Genomic DNA, 16,169 nt, shown 5'->3' on the forward strand with positions numbered 1-16,169 from the left:
TATGTTTTTGATAAAATCATTGACATGTTTTGGTGTTTTTCTTCACTGCTGGAGCAATGTTTCTAACATCAACTGCTATTGTTTTCTTAGTTCAACTTGATTTTGTTTGTTGAACCATTTTCATGACATTCTTAAGTTGTTTTATTTTTGTCCAATGGTTCTGCTCTGATATTAAAACTTCCTTAAATTTTCAAATATTTATATCTGATATTAATGGAATTAAAATCACATGTATAAGACACGAGTTCAAAAAATTTTCTCACATTTCAATTTCTCCAGACAATTTTAAGGGACGAAACGGGAGAAGGAAGTTCTACTAAAAACAAAGAAATATGGTGTTATCAGCATAATGAAAAAGTGCATAGTAGTGATCCTCTTTCAATTTAGAACAATGTTAGATCTTCCTGTTACACACACACACACACACACACACACACACACACACACACACACACACACCAAGATAAATAAATATATTCATTTTGAGAAAGAAATCTAATAATCTTGATGAAAACGAGTTTAAAATCTTGTGCTGGATAATGGTAATCATTGTTAAAAGTTTGAATGAAATCAAACCAATCTAAACTAATCTATTAGACTGGTGAATCAGAATAAGGTAAAAAAAAATCAGAATAAGGTAAAAAAAACAAATCGTTATTTGTCACTCGTCGATAGATACGCGTTTGAATGACTCCTACTCCTCTTCCTCTGACATCTGGTTTAACCTTGTTCAACAAAGCATGTCGATCACGTAACACACATTAACTCTGTAGTTGAGACACATGTTGAAACGGATCAAATGTGCATCTGTACACAAACACACACATACGTTTTTACAAACGATTACATTTACGGATAATTGTAATACGGCTTAGAGCACTTCGTTCATTGTTGACAAATTGTTTGCTTTTCCCACATTATTACCAAGGAAATTGGCCGCGAGCAAGAAGCACTTCCCCATACCACACACGATCTATTAGTATTTCGAGATTAACTTGCTGTATTCCTTCTTTCTTTTCTCATTTTAATCTATTTTGTTTCTTTAATTTTCTTTTTCTCTTCACTCCTCTCTATTTCTCTCTTATGAGTTGTATGTAATGATTTATGTGCAAACGTGCGTGTGTGTGTGTGTGTGTTTGTTAATGATTAACCGGAATATTTTTCAAAATGATGTCAAGGGGCAAGTAACTCTATATTCGTCAATGCAGAATAACTTTTGCTTTCTGTGCTCATTTTAAAAATTTTAAGAGAACGCGAAATTTTAAACTTATACGCAAAAAAAAAAATCCGTCTTTTTCTTTTTTCTTCTCTCTCTCTCTCTCTCTCTCTCTCTCTCTCTCTCTCTCAGACCAACGTGTTTCTTAATTAAAACTCTTTCAAAAATAAATGGCACAAGAGGATAAATTTGTTGATGCTGTTCTGATTCTATACTTTGTATTTTCCATACATGCTCAATGAAGGAGAAAGTTTTCTAAATTGAGGTAATTTTATTTTGATACAATCCAGACTGCCCGTTTTGGAGAAATTGAATTCTCTCCACCGTAAAAACCGACCTTGTGTCTAACTCTGCACTCGTGGGGAGGGAAGTCAATAGGAACAACAGAATAAATGGTGAAAGCGCAAAATAGTTAACAGTCGATAAATTGTAAACAAAATAAAATAAGGAAGAAATTCCTTAAACCAAAAACAGTAGAATTTAATTATTGACCTATCTGTATACGTCTAATGTGCTGAAGATGTTTTAAAGTTCTTTATATTTCAATTTTTTAGGCTGTCTTTACAACACATAGCTTTGTCAAAAGAATGCTGACTACCATAAAACCTAAGCTCGAGGGCGAGGAGAGGGAGGGGGCTTATAACTCCAAGAGTTAATAGTAGAAGTAGTTTTTTTCAAACATTTTAGGAATTAAGCCTTCATCACCACCCTCCAGTTAAGCAAAAAGTGGCCACCTGTTTCTTTCATTTTTTTTTTCCACCTGTGTGTAAAGACAACTTTGAACAAGATAGTATTTTGAAATAAAAAAAAAATAGTTTCAATACGCTAAAACTATACAGGTCGATAGGTGATTAAATTATATTGCATTTGGTATAGGTTATTTGTTTTTGTTTTTACAATTTCACAACTGTTAACTATTCTACACTTTTACTAAGTAAATATTTTTTAAAATTTATTGGGATAATTTTTCTTATATAGATTTAATGTAAAATGAGCATCTACTTCCGGGCCAGTTAACGGCAAATGGACATGTGTAACGTCTAATATAGTTCTTTTCCTGTCTTAAAAATAAATTAATGCATGTTAATAAATAAAATGAGGGAAGGGTTGTTTTTAAGTGGTAGAAAATTAAAACATTTTAGGGTCTTTTTTTAACCCCCCCCCTCCATCTTCCCCTAAAAAATCTGACTTAAATTCTAAAAAGAAGCATTTGCTTTTGTTTTTCTTTAGAGGTGGGTGTTCCCACACAATAGTTCTTTACCAAACCCCACTCGCCCCAATTGTTCACTTCTACTTGTGCGCTGCCATCAAAGATAGCAAAGATAGCATGCATTCCGCACACTTCTCCGACATAAGTGCAATACACATAGGAAAAAGTATATAGAAGCTAGAAATAATTGTGAGAGTAAAATAACCGCAGCCAAAAGAAAATATTCTGAAGTCACCAGAAAATGCAGTGAGTTGCAGAAATTAGGAACTCACGATTTTTGGAAAATTTATGGCACTGTATTAAATAATGAACAATTAACAATTCTCCCGCCATCCAACAATCTTGGGGTTGTTTGCACAGCAATCAAAAAGTCAAATTTGCTTGCCTGATGGTTTGCCTTCAACTCCACTTTAGACCCAACAAAACACCGCCTTTCATATTTCTCTTTGTGGACAGAAGCCACACTTGATGATCTGAAAATCACCCCTTCCTATGTTCATGACGACATAAAAAAAAAAACCTAGACGCCTTGAAGGTGTGTGGACCTGATCTCATTCTGGCTATACTATTAAAAAATGATTCTTTCCAAACTTTTCAACAAATTCCTTACCAAACTTGCTTTCCTGGCTGCTGGAAAATTGCTTCTGTTAAACCAGTTTTTAAGAATTCTGACAAAAGAACTGATCCACTCAATTATCGTTCCATTAGTCACTTCACTCTCTTCACCAAAATCTTTGAGTCCTTAATCAGACACTACTTCACCACTTTATAAATACTAACTTCTTTCTAGCATACAGTATGGATTTAGGCAAGCCAATTCTACAGTAGCGTCCAAAACTAAGGGACAAAATTTAAAAACCTAATATTTGTTAGAAATAACAACTGTGAAAAGCTGGAATTTTGACAACTGGTAGTCATTATCATCCATAATAACATACTAAAATTTGAATCATTTGCAAAGGATAAAAAATTATAACAATTATTTATGTATTTTAAAAATTGGAACGTCCAAAAGTAAGGGACAAAATTGAGAAAAATAATGTAAACAGCCAAAAAACAATAAAAATACATGTATAATTAATATTTAGTAAATGAACCCTTGCTCTCAATGACAGCTGCACATCTTCGATTACAAGAACGAATCAGTTCTTGACAATCCTCGATACTAATTTTAGACCATTCTTCTTGAAGCTTCACCCACAAATCCTCAGTGTTAGTGGGATTTCTTTCCATAACTTTCGCTCCTAAGGTCTTCCAAAGATTTTCTATTGGATTTAAGTCAGGGTTTGCGGTGGCCAATCCATAATTTCGAAATCTTGCTCGCTAAGGTAACTCATTACCACCTTTGCCTTGTGACATGGAGCATTATCTTGCATAAAGGTAGCCCTATCGAAACCTGAATTCGGTATGATTGGCACAACATGATCTTGAACAATGTTTTTGTAGATCTGCGCATTTACATGAGTTTGTAACCGGACAAGAGGCGTTGTACCTTGGCTAGAAAACATTCCAAATACCATGACGCTTCCACCCCCAAACTTGACAGTTTTCTTAGTACATTTTGCACTTAATCTTTCACCAATACATCTCTTTACATTGTTTTTTCTATCATTTCCAAATAAATGAAACTTGTTTTCATCACTGAAAAACTTTTGCCCAATTTTCATATGTCAAAATTACAATACTTGTTTGCAAACTCTAATCTCTTCTTCTTCGAACTAACAAATGATTTATTCCCTGGAGTTCGATTAAATAGCCCTATTTCTTGCAGTCGTCAAGAAACAGTCTGTCTTGACACATTAACACACGAGGTACTATTCATAACCCTTTTAATTTCTGTGCAAGACTTAAAAAGGTCCTTTAATGACATATGCTGCATTATTCGATCTTCTCTTGCCAAAGTTTTGCGAGGTGTGCCGGTTTTAAAAGCACTAACTATTTTATCAGTATCATTGTAGGATTTAACAACACTGCCTACAACACTCTTGGAATGTTTCACTTTCTCTGAAATCTCTCTAATGGTGTGCTTTTCCTTGTGTAGCTTCACAATAACTTGTCTCACAGAGTAATCAAGTTTTGGCGTTTTGCCATGGTGTCGGCTGATGCAACGTTTACAAATGACTAAGTAAGACTTATTCTTTAGAGGAAATCAAAAACTTTGAATATAGCATACCGTTTACATTGTTTTTCTCAATTTTGTCTCTTACGTTTGGACGTTCCTATTTTCAAAATAAATAAATGATTGTTACAATTTTTTTTCTATCCTTTGCAAATGATTCAAATTTTAGTATGTTATTATGGATGATAACGACTACCAGTTGTTAAAATTCCAGCTTTTTACAGTTGTTATTTCTAACAAATATTAGGTTTTAAAATTTTGTCCCTTAGTTTTGGACGCTGCTGTACTTCAGATATCCTAATTGTAATCTCCGAACATATGTGCCTGTTTTACAAGTATTTTAGTGTAATGTGCTCTGACAAACTCAAAGCACTTGTATCTCCTTGATGTAAATACTCCTGACTAACCGGACAAGCAGCAAATTCCCACCCCTACACTGTAAAATCGCTAGATGCTTCTACTCATTTTCTTCCTTCGAACTGCTAGATTTTGGAATTCCCCCCGTCCCAGGTCTCTGTTTCCCTGATTGAACTAACATACAAAAGTTCAAGTGTAATGTGAACACTAACAGACATCTCTCTGCTGCTCAACTGCCCACATAATATCCCTGTAAAAATTGGTCCCAAATAGAATTTTCTTACGTCAAAGTGGCACTATGCTTTGTTTGGAGACGAAAATAATGGAAAGAAAAAAAACTACCGAAAATGTTGGATGAACGCGTGTGGATCAAGTTGTTGTTGTTCCTATTTACTAGCCTCCAAACAAGGTCGATTTTTAATGTGAGTAAAATCCAGCTCCCCCAAAAGAGGCAGTCTGGATAAGAACAAAAATAAAAATTATCTCAGTCATGAAGGATTTCTCCTCCACTGACGGAGGACAGAAAAAGGTGAAGTGTAGTATTAGAACAGATACTACACTGTAACAACAAAAGCCATAGAGATTACCGAGGGATTGAGCTCAATTAAGTTTCTAAGTCCCTCTCCCCTCCTATTATTTTTGCTACTTTGCTTACACATGTACCTATTTACAATGCCTCCACACGGCACGGGACACAGTTAAACAGTAAACACCAGGGTCGTTTTTTAACGTGGAGAAAAGGTACAAAAATAAAAAAAATTGTTTCAGTCGTGAAGGAAGGACTGCTCCTCCTCCTCCACCGAAAGAGAACAAGAAATGGGAGTGCAGCACTGCAGGCAGCACTGCAGGCAGCACTGAAGAACAGATACTACACTTTGATCTTGGCCAAAAGGCCAAGTTTACACATGTAGGTAAAAAAAAACAAAAAAAAAAAACTTGAATTCTTCCCCTCTTTCTCCCTGGTCTCTCGTTATCTCTCTCTTGTTGTGCACTCCCCCCTGTCTGTGTGTCTCTCTTTCTTCCTTTCTCTCGAACGTTATTACGAACGCAGAGTTATCTTTCCTTCTTTCTTTAATCCTGACAAATTCAAAACATAGTCTACGTATTGATATTGACGTTTATCAACAAACGGTATTTTTGTCTTTTTTATTTATTTATTTTTATATTTAAAATTAAATAATGAGTTAACCCTAAATAATTTTAATTTAACCTTTTTAATGATTTTAAATGCTTAAACAATGTTTTTGAATGATTTTTAAATGCTTAAACAAGCTTTCACATATTTATTGCTCCTGCTGCTGATAATCCTTCTATTTTTTAAAAACCGCGCACGCATCATCCATTCATTAGTCGTCACCACCTTCTTTGCCTAAACGCAAAAAACATTTTATACCTAAAAGGTAGACATCATCCCCCCCCCCCATCTCTGGAGATAGATATACTCATTGTTTTCTTGACTCTAACCTTCTTGAAAATAATCCACCATAAAAACATCAACTCTGGTAAGTAAATTAGAAACTACTCAGCAACAACTCGTCATTCACATGTTGAAAATTTAAAAATTGTGCCCATCTTGTACAAAGCAATTGCTTCGGACTCCTTTTTTTTCTTCTTTCGAAAACTTTCTTTAATTTGATCTTTGATAATTCATTTTTTCTGTGTTTCTACCCCCCCCCCCAAACAATCAAAGAAAATGATGTCAAGTTAAACATTCAAAAATAATTTTGAAGCCTTTAAACTGTCGAATGGAATATAAGTTCTAGCTAATCTAAAGGCATGTAATCAAAAAGCATTTTCTACCCTTAATCTACTGGAAGCAAAGTTTCACACATCGTCTAAAAAATAGGCTGGATTTTCTTTTTCTTCTTAGAGAGAGGACATCAGTATAGACAAAAAAAAAAATGATCAAAAACAAGGTGCATTTATGATACCACGCTCTTTTTTCAAACCTATAAAAGGTGTCATTTAAAAGAAAATTGTGGAGGTGGAGGTGGACCTAATCTAAAAAAAATCCCCTAGTATTTTCGAGCTAAATTCAATTTTTGCGATATTTTTACCAAATTGTTTAGTAAAAGAATAGTTAAAACATACGAACGTTAAGAACGGCTTTCTAAATGTTATTATTTCAGCACGATAACATAAGATACTATAAATAAATGAATGTTCAAGATAAATTTCTCTCTCTCTCTCTCTCTCTCTCTCTCTCTCTCTCTCTCTCGTATATTTATATATATTAAAATTTTACAGAAGGTTAGAAAAACATTGGTTCCGTCGGTTTCAAATCCGATATAAGGAGACCAGTTTGTGGTCGAGAAATATTGGATTCTCTTCAGCCTCTGTTTATATCTGTTCTTCCCGGGAAATCTACAGTACCGATCTGGAAGTAGGTGCTCATTTTGTGTCTGCCCTTACTTCAATTTAGGTAAACAAAATTAAATTGAATAAAATAATTTTCTGTCTTTTTATTGAGCACTGTCAACAACCTCGTTTAATTTTTTTTTTTTTTTTTTTACTTTTGAATATCAGTATGAATTGTGTGTATATATATATATATATATATATATATATATATATATATATATATATATATATATATACACACACACAATTTGTAGTTTTAAAAGCTCGAGGGTGTAAGTAATTGTTTTGCTTATTTTAGTTTGGATTTCAGTTGATTCAAACAAAAAATAAAATAAAAACTGATTTCGTTTTTCTCATTAAATAAAATTGTGTATGAATCTATTCAGATAATCAATACTTCTACACATGTTGTAAAAAAATATTAATTATGTTTTTAACTTTAAAATATAGCAAGAAACTATTTTAAACGTCAGATTTTCTTGTCCTTAATCCCCCCTCCTTTTAAAATCGATTTTTCCTTACAAAACAATAAACATAGACAATAATAAATAAAATCAATCTTAAAAAATAAATAAATTGTTGAAAAATATTTTGTTCTGATTCCACTTGTCCCTTATGGAGTGAGACAAAAGATCTTAATTTTGACATTTTAAAAATCTTGGAAAGAAAATGCTGTGACAGTGTTGCTTTTCGAACGGTTTTATTTTTTTATTCGTTAATTTGAAAAGTAACCCATTGAATTGAAAAAAAAAAAATCAATTAAATTTGAAGCAAAAAAAAAAAACAACAAAAAAAACTTTTCTTCACATAAGTCGAAAGTAATTAATTTCTCTTCTATTTCTTGTCTCTGGCTATATTTAGGTTTCTGCGTCTAGACTACGAATCATTGTTGTTTATTTAAATTATATTGGTTTCTCAACCTTCCCCGCTCTCTCTTTCTTTCTATTTCTTGTTTCCATATAAAATGTTATGAGATGTAATATTTTATGTACCGATTTTAAGTATTTATTTTAACAGTGCTCAATACTTGAGTAGAGTTAAGTAGTCAGTTATGAAAATATGTAGCAATTAAGCCACACAAAATCTTCCGCGTTTTATCCCCGTAAAGAATCTTCAGATTAAATGAAACGCGGAAGATTCTGTGACTCATGATATATATATATGAGAGCGAGAGACATTGTTTTAAAAAATCATTATGACTTCAAATAAACACTGCCTCGAAACAGCTGTAAAATAATCATCCATAATAACTTGTGTATGTTCGTTATTTGCATTGTAGATACTTTGAAAATTATTGAAATCGTCAAATAGAAATACATATATTCAACTTTCGCAAACAATACAAGTTGGTGAGCTTCTAAAACACGCTCTGTTCATTCATTGAGCACTAACATGTTTCAGTGGATGTACATATAGGAAACAAACTCCTATTTTGAAGGTAGATTTTGATCAAAAAAAAAAGAGGCGGGAGAACTACGCTAATATTGTTGTTCAGGCTTGATACCCATAAAAAATGCAAAAACAAATATTGAGAACATCCATCCTCGAAATTGAATATTAAAAAATGTAAAAGAAATAATAGAAGTTGGCTTTACACAAAAGGACATAAACTTCCTCATTCAATCCCAGGCAACGGTTGGTGTTTTTCTAGTATATATATATATATATATATATATATATATATATATATATATATATATATATATATATATATATATATATATATACACACACACACCTGTGTGCGTGCGTACACACACATGCGAATGAAACTGAATAGCACAACAACACTCCCAAATTTAATCCTTTTTTTTTTTGAAACGGACACCATACGTTTCCCTGACACTTCATCCACTGATACTAATAATGACTTTTATCATTGATTATATTTTAAGAATGCAAATGTATTCCAACTCATACACACATACTCGTTCTTCATCCAATTTCCACTGGTAAGAATTGTTATTATTGTTGTTACTATATCATTGAAATGAGAATTCTAACTCAAGGCAGCACAAACTCCGTGTTCCTAACTCCAAAGTGGGTTTAATAAATTGCAATCTTTGTTGAATCCATTGTATTTAATAATGGGGAGGAATGGAAGGGGGCGTCCCATTATTTGGAAATTTGTTTGCTTGAAATTTGAGTTGGATGACAAATAGTTAAAAATGAAAATCTCAAATAAGTTGACTAAAAAAAAATCCCGTGGTTGCTTACAGTTTGTTGTTGATTCTGACGACAATCGAGGGTAGTGTCGGGTTACAAGGGGATTGGTTGAGTCCCATCAACAATTTTCATTTTTCACATGAACAAATTTTCGATTTACAAATTTGATATCATGCAAATATTTCTCTACAAAAACTCATTCAAATACAAAAGTGTCGACAAAATTAAATTAAAAGGTTTAACCCAATTTGTTTAAATTTTTAACATATTGTGTGTGTGTATATATACGTACATAAATTAACTAAAAAAACAAAAAAACAATTTCATTGCGATTGAGATTTTTTTCCTCTAAACTTTCCCAAGGATCTATTCATTTTGCTCATCTCTGGAGATTATTGAAATGCTCAAAATATCGAAAATACATTGCATGTTGATTTTGTTTGTTTTTATCTGAACTTCTGACTTACAAAAGTCATCATTAGAGAATAAGGAAGGGGGGGGCAATCTTTTATGAATATTTTAATTATATGAATGCCAATCAACACAACCATAATGATTACGTCGTCAGCTACAAAACATATCAAATATATTTGGCACCAAAATACTTCTAAGCAATCACAAATATTTATTTGTATGGTAGAAATTGTGAAAATGTAGCTGACAAATTACAAGGACCACATATATATACAAAGATTTACAAAAAGAAAAACAGGGTAAATGTGAACTGTGGATTAAAAACAACCAAATTAAAGTGTTAGTTCTTTTTTTAAGGAAAAGAAAAGTTGATTATTATGTTTTTATATTAGAATTGATAATTTGTATTATCTACTACTGGTCTCTTAGTCCTGGACAGAATTCAAAATAGAGTCGCCAACCTAATTGTTTCCAAACTGTTGGCTAGGTTTCAGTCATTGTCCCATCGATGAAATGTTGCATCCCTCTTCCTGTTTGACAATTATTTTAATGACAAACTACAAGCCCTTGTACACACTCGACGTAAATACCCTAACCCTAACCTTCGACAAACCCGACAAGCAGCAAAATCTCGCCCTACACAGATGCCAGAAAGCCTTCTGCTCTAATAGTTTCTTCCCCAGAAATGACAATTGCGAATTACTCCAAATTTCTTGTACCTGGTTGTGGCTGATGGAATGAGAGCATACTACCCTATGGATTAAGTGAAGATTTCTGTTTAATATCCTATGCAGAATCTCAAGTTTACCAAGATACATGTGAAGAGATTACATTGGCCAAAATATCAAAATAGCACTCAGAATGAGAAAAGCCTGAAGAATCCAATTTATACGAAAAGATCAAGTATTCTCACTGTGTGTATATATAGATGTTTTTTTTTTGTTGTTAGCGATACTCTTTGAACGAATTCAATTATTTATACGAAAGTGCATTTTTACCTTAATGCGAGTTGGGAATAATTTTCCCTTTGACCAAATTCGTTCAAAGAGTATTGCTAACAAAAAAAACATCTACATAAAAACGAGATACATTCAGTAGTCGAGCGAGGTGGTCCTGTGGTAGAGGTTTAGGCTTCTTACCATAGGGTCCTGATTTCGAATCTCGCTAGATTCAGCCACTCTGATGAGTCGTAGACGACGAAACACGTGTTGGTGGATAATTATATTTTAAAAATAATATATATATATATATTACCAAAACTGTCAAACGCTTATCATACATTGAGATTTCATCAAGTGAAACAAATAAAAATCTGAAAATGAAAAAAATTAAGAAACAAATAGTTTATCAGTATCTCATGTAGTGCGGAATTGAAAGATTTTCCAGTGCCATACCCGGCAAAGATTTCTTATTTTAAGCCAATCCTCAAAGACTATTTAGGCCATGAGAGATATCATTTAATACCAACGATCACTTACGAATTCAATCTGTTCAAATTTCAAAAAAAGGCTATGCCTTTTGATTATTCTACAGCTCAAAATATATTTGAAGGAAATCCCAAAACAATAATACCTATTCTTAGATTTGGTCTGTCACACTTAAGTTTGAAATATCATTTTTATTTGTGAAGGCATTTGTTTGTAGATCTGTGCATGTAACTCTATAAGAGTCTCCGTCCATATGCTTGTGAGTCTAATATAGTTTGTAATTGCATTTTCATTGATAATTCTACATATTGAATGAAGCATTGTAAGAAAGAATATCCGTTCATGTTTCTTTATAAGCAGTTCTGGAAGGAATCATAAATCCTCAACTGAAAGGTGTTTAATTTTAATAAAATTTACTTCTACATGTTGTACAAATATCAATTTTATATCAGAATTTCTTTTTCATTTCTTGTGTTTAATTTCACATTGTTTCAAATTTGGATAAAAAAGGAAGAATATTGTATCTACTGGTATTAAATTCAATAAATTTTTAAAAAATGGATAATTTCAATAATTAAAAGATAAATTTTGTAAATAAGTTTTTTTTAAATGTAATTCTTAATTATTTATGGAGGGGGAATTCTTTGTCGAATATTTTTTTAAGAGATTTTATTCAAACATTTAGAACTAGAGAAAAAAGGTGTGCAGATAAAATAGTATCAGTATTTTTTGTATTTGTATTTTTCCTGTCATTTTTATAAATTAGATCTGCTGAATTGCATGTGTGGGGAGGTGACTCTAAAAAATGTAGCTCAGTCTATCTTGTTATATCTCGTATTGACCGCCCCCTCCGCTTCACTTTATGAGCAAGGTTTCTATCTCTCTACAAATAGGTCAGGGAAAGGATTTTCCACCCCTAATATTGGTATGTAACCCAACATCTCATATTACTTGAGGAGTTAGCCACAAGCAAGCACCCTTCCCCAACCTGAATTGCTTCAAAAAGATCCAGTAGGATACTAGATTAGTATGAATTTAATTTTGAATGAATATACAACTGTGTTATATATATATATATGTGTGTGTGTGTACTTTTTTGCTAATATAAATTGTTCTAACTCTTCTTATAAATAGTAGTATATTATAAACGAAACATTAACATATTGGATGGAATACCTGTTCCATGACATATTTAGAAATTTATTATCCTGAAAGTATCTCGCTCCAATGCAATCTTCTACTGAGAGCCAGATGGAGTACTGTTGTCACATCTGAAGAGTGCTGATCAGAGCACTGTCTCCTTCTTTGACAAAGTATAAAATCAACTTCGAAATCTAGTGAAGGGATCCTCTGCTTGTCCCTACAGTTTCTTTCTTACAGAAAAGATGTTGTTAGTTTCTCTCTTCTCTATTATTATTATTTTCATAGTTGATGCTCGACTGAGCTCCAATTTCTGGTTTTCACCCTGTAAAACATTTGAAGCAAAACTTGTCTAACTACAACCACTGTAAGAGAATTTTCTGTATACCTGGAACTAAGTCGAATTTTCATGAGCAGAGTTTCTTTCCTAGAACTGTTTGTAGAATTCAATACCATGGGGCTGCTTCTCAGCCAAATTTTAAGTGCAGTGTTATTAAGTTCTTGTTGAATCATTCTCTTAAGTAATCCAATTCTGTCCAAACCCAATCCATCACCTGCAATCCTCATGATGTTAGTCTCATCATTCATTTGATATAAACCATTAACCTTTGTCCTTGAGTGGCCTTTAGGCCTTGAGGAGTATAACTCATTGGTGAAATTAAAAAAAGATCAGATCCCAAAATATAGCAAATCAAAAAGATATTGCTATGTTAAACAATGTTAAAAAAAGATGTGAAATCATTAAGAAGACTTTTAATTTCAAATCTTCCTTATTCTCTAATGATGACTTTTGTAAGTCAGAAGTTCAGATAAAAACAAACAAAATCATCATGCAATGGATTTTCGATATTTTGGGCATATATGAAAGAAAAGGAAAAAAAGGAAATGTGTTGCTCATTCAATAGCACTAAAAGTAATTCAGTAAGAATTTTGTTCAAAAGATTTTTCATCAACTATTTGAAGTGAAACGTAGAATACACATTTTTCTATTTCCTTTCTTAGCTTTTTTTTTTAATATGTGTTTAAACCTTCAGCACTCCCTATTTTTGCATGATGGAAAGGTGCAGTCCATCGCAGCCATTAAGTGAGATGAGGAAAAGAATTTTAGTTGTTTCTCTAGTTCATCCTTAAAAAAAAAAAAGTAGGAGAAAAAAAACAGGAAAACAACTTCCGTTTTTACTTCTTTATCACCCCATCATCGTCATCCTTTTATTTTTATTTTTTTCACTTTTTACTTCCGGATGCCACAGCAAGTCCCTCCAGGAACTATTCAGATTTTTGTCTTCATTAACCTTAAGACAGAACAAGATATTTTTTCTTCATTTCTTCTTTATCCTTCTCCCGTTTTTTTTCTCCTTCTCCACACTTAGTTCCCTATTTTTCTTATAATAAAATAATCCTAGAATCTTGAATACTAAAAATATTTTTTGCTTTCTAACTTTTGAAATGAAAGTTCGGTTTTATATGACCACTCAACTTAAAACTCTGAATTACATTTGTGTCAGATTAATGTTTTGTTTTGTTAATGTGTTACTGTTAAAAGCAATTCTCTATACATGCTTCAGGCAATATTTCACATAAGGCATGCTGAAACTATTTTTTCTAGGAGAGTGTGTTTGGAAGCAGTTAGCATTGGCTATGCCATAACAGTTAGCATTGGCTGTGCCATAACAGTTAGCATTGGCTGTGCCATAACAGTTAGCATTGGCTGTGCCATAACAGTTAGCATTGGCTGTGCCATAACAGTTAGCATTGCCATAAGTCTTACGTTTGTCAGCAGAAGAGAAAAATGAAATTTGATAAAAATCCAAAAGAAATTAAAAGCGTGAAGAAATGGAAATCAAATAAAGGATGTTGTATTTTAGCGCCCCACCCCACCATCACCACATATGTCTCTTTCTCCTCACTCGTCTTACCTTTTACTCTTGTTGAAGTATTCTAATGTATGTATTCTTTCCGGAATTTACATCTTTTTTTGGTTCAACACATTTTCAAAAGTGTTTTCTTGTGCTTTGTCTACAAGAATATAACTAAAACTCTTTCAAATCAAAACAAAAATATTTGGATTGTCTAATGCAAATTTATTCTTTCACTAATTTCTATAAATAATGCCTTCCACCCAAAGGAGTGCTAAGGGTGTCACTTTTTAGAGGGAATGCTGCCACAAGAATCTCTCCTCTCTGCTCGTCTATAAATTGGATTGAACTTTCCAGCCTTTCCAATTAAGTTGTCATTATGGAAGTTGTCTAGTTTTAAATCAAATAAAATACATCATGTATATGTATTGAAAAAACAATTTGTATGGATTTAAAAAAAAATAGTTTTCTGTCTCAAGTTATTAATATTAAAGCCATTATTAAAGTTTTTTTGGAGGGGGGGTGTTAACTAAAAAAAATTGTATATTTAGTTCTGATTTATATGTAATATAATAAAACTAAGTAGTTTTTTTTGTTTTCATTTTTAATAAAATTTTGAAAAATTTTCTTTATAATAATAGCATAACCAGATTTCCTTTTATCATGAAACATGTACAAAAGCAAATATTTTCAAATAGATTAAAAAGTATAATTTTTTATAAATCTATGAAAAGAAACTATTTTTAGGTACTTTTTAAAATTTGAATAAGTTTTATTTTTTCCTCTCAAAGATTTTTATCACACCCTGTGTGTGTTTAGATTTTTGATTAATTTTTTTTTTCCCATGATATTATTTTTGAAATCAGCAGTCCATATATGATTTTTAATATTTTTGAGGCTATTAATGTTGGAACTATTAATAGCATCTGGGCAAATCTTTTCAAACATTTTATTCAGTTTACCATCATCATTTATTGATGATTTACTCCACATGAACTGGTGAGCACATCATCAGTTCCTCTCAACTCACTTCTAATTATAGCCTTTTTATAGACTTCCAGTTTTATTTTAATATGAAAAGAAAGCAAACAACCATCCTATTTTAACTGTGTATTTGAAGAAGACCATTGAGTATATTTGTTGAAACATAAAAATATATTATGAGGATGATAGGTAGTAGAAAAACAATGTAAAAAAACTGAAATTAATCTGCTTTTCATTGCTATTTAATGTCTTGTTTGTGAGTCAGGTCCAAAGGTCTAATTAAAGCTGATGACAAGTTTATTGTTTCACTGAATGTATCCATTTCAACAGTGCAGATCAAATTGATGAGACTGAGAAAAGTGAATCAAATAAGAATCATTGGCTATTTTTTTTTGTGTGTGTGTGTGTGTTATTTAATGTCAAACATGATAGACCATCAATTGGTTTGTTTTACAACATCTTAACCTTTTTTTTTTTTTTCTTTTTTGCCCACAAAAGTGTTGACATGCCATCTAGCAAGATGCCTATTGGAAATGATTCTTTGATTTGGGGTGTCTGTTTTATGACATATCAACACTTCTGGATCTTGTTATCCATAGACCCACTCTGATCAACATCAGGTATTTGATAATCAGAAACTCATTTTTATGTCATAAATAATTTCAACTTTGACCTTTTTATTTGGTAGTCAGCTGCTTGTTCTTAATCACCAGCTCTTCAGTGTTTTCTTCTGTTGTCATGGCTTAACTATTCTTACATCTACTTCATGCTCTGAAGTGATACTAATAAAAATAGGGGGGGGGCTATTGTGTTATGTTAGCAGACTTTCTGCACCAGTGGGAGTTGTCTCCCTATAAAATGTAAACTCTCACCCAATGTGAATAAAACGAGACTGGCAGTCAGTCATGTTGGTCTTAAT

General features: G+C 32.2%; 1 protein-coding gene and 1 long non-coding RNA gene across 16 annotated transcripts in view; one reads left to right on the plus strand and one right to left on the minus strand.

Annotated features, from left to right (window-relative positions):
- LOC145260568 (uncharacterized) overlaps nt 1-16,169 on the plus strand; it is a 504,115-nt gene that overhangs the window by 169,704 nt on the left and 318,242 nt on the right. For 2 of the 15 annotated variants that reach the window (XM_080118832.1, XM_080118833.1), the window contains exon 1: nt 6,193-6,404. The exons of the other annotated variants lie outside the window; for them this stretch is intronic. The gene's annotated coding sequence lies outside the window, so the exon portion shown is untranslated. Of the gene's footprint in view, nt 1-6,192; nt 6,405-16,169 lie in introns of those variants that run through there. 15 annotated transcript variants of the gene reach the window in all.
- Nucleotides 1-16,169, minus strand: part of LOC145260569 (uncharacterized) — a 239,274-nt gene that overhangs the window by 97,321 nt on the left and 125,784 nt on the right. The gene's annotated exons all lie outside the window — the stretch shown is intronic.

This window comes from Euprymna scolopes, chromosome 36, assembly GCF_053919585.1.
Source record: "Euprymna scolopes isolate OS-2025 chromosome 36, ASM5391958v1, whole genome shotgun sequence".
Lineage (NCBI taxonomy): Eukaryota > Metazoa > Mollusca > Cephalopoda > Sepiida > Sepiolidae > Euprymna > Euprymna scolopes.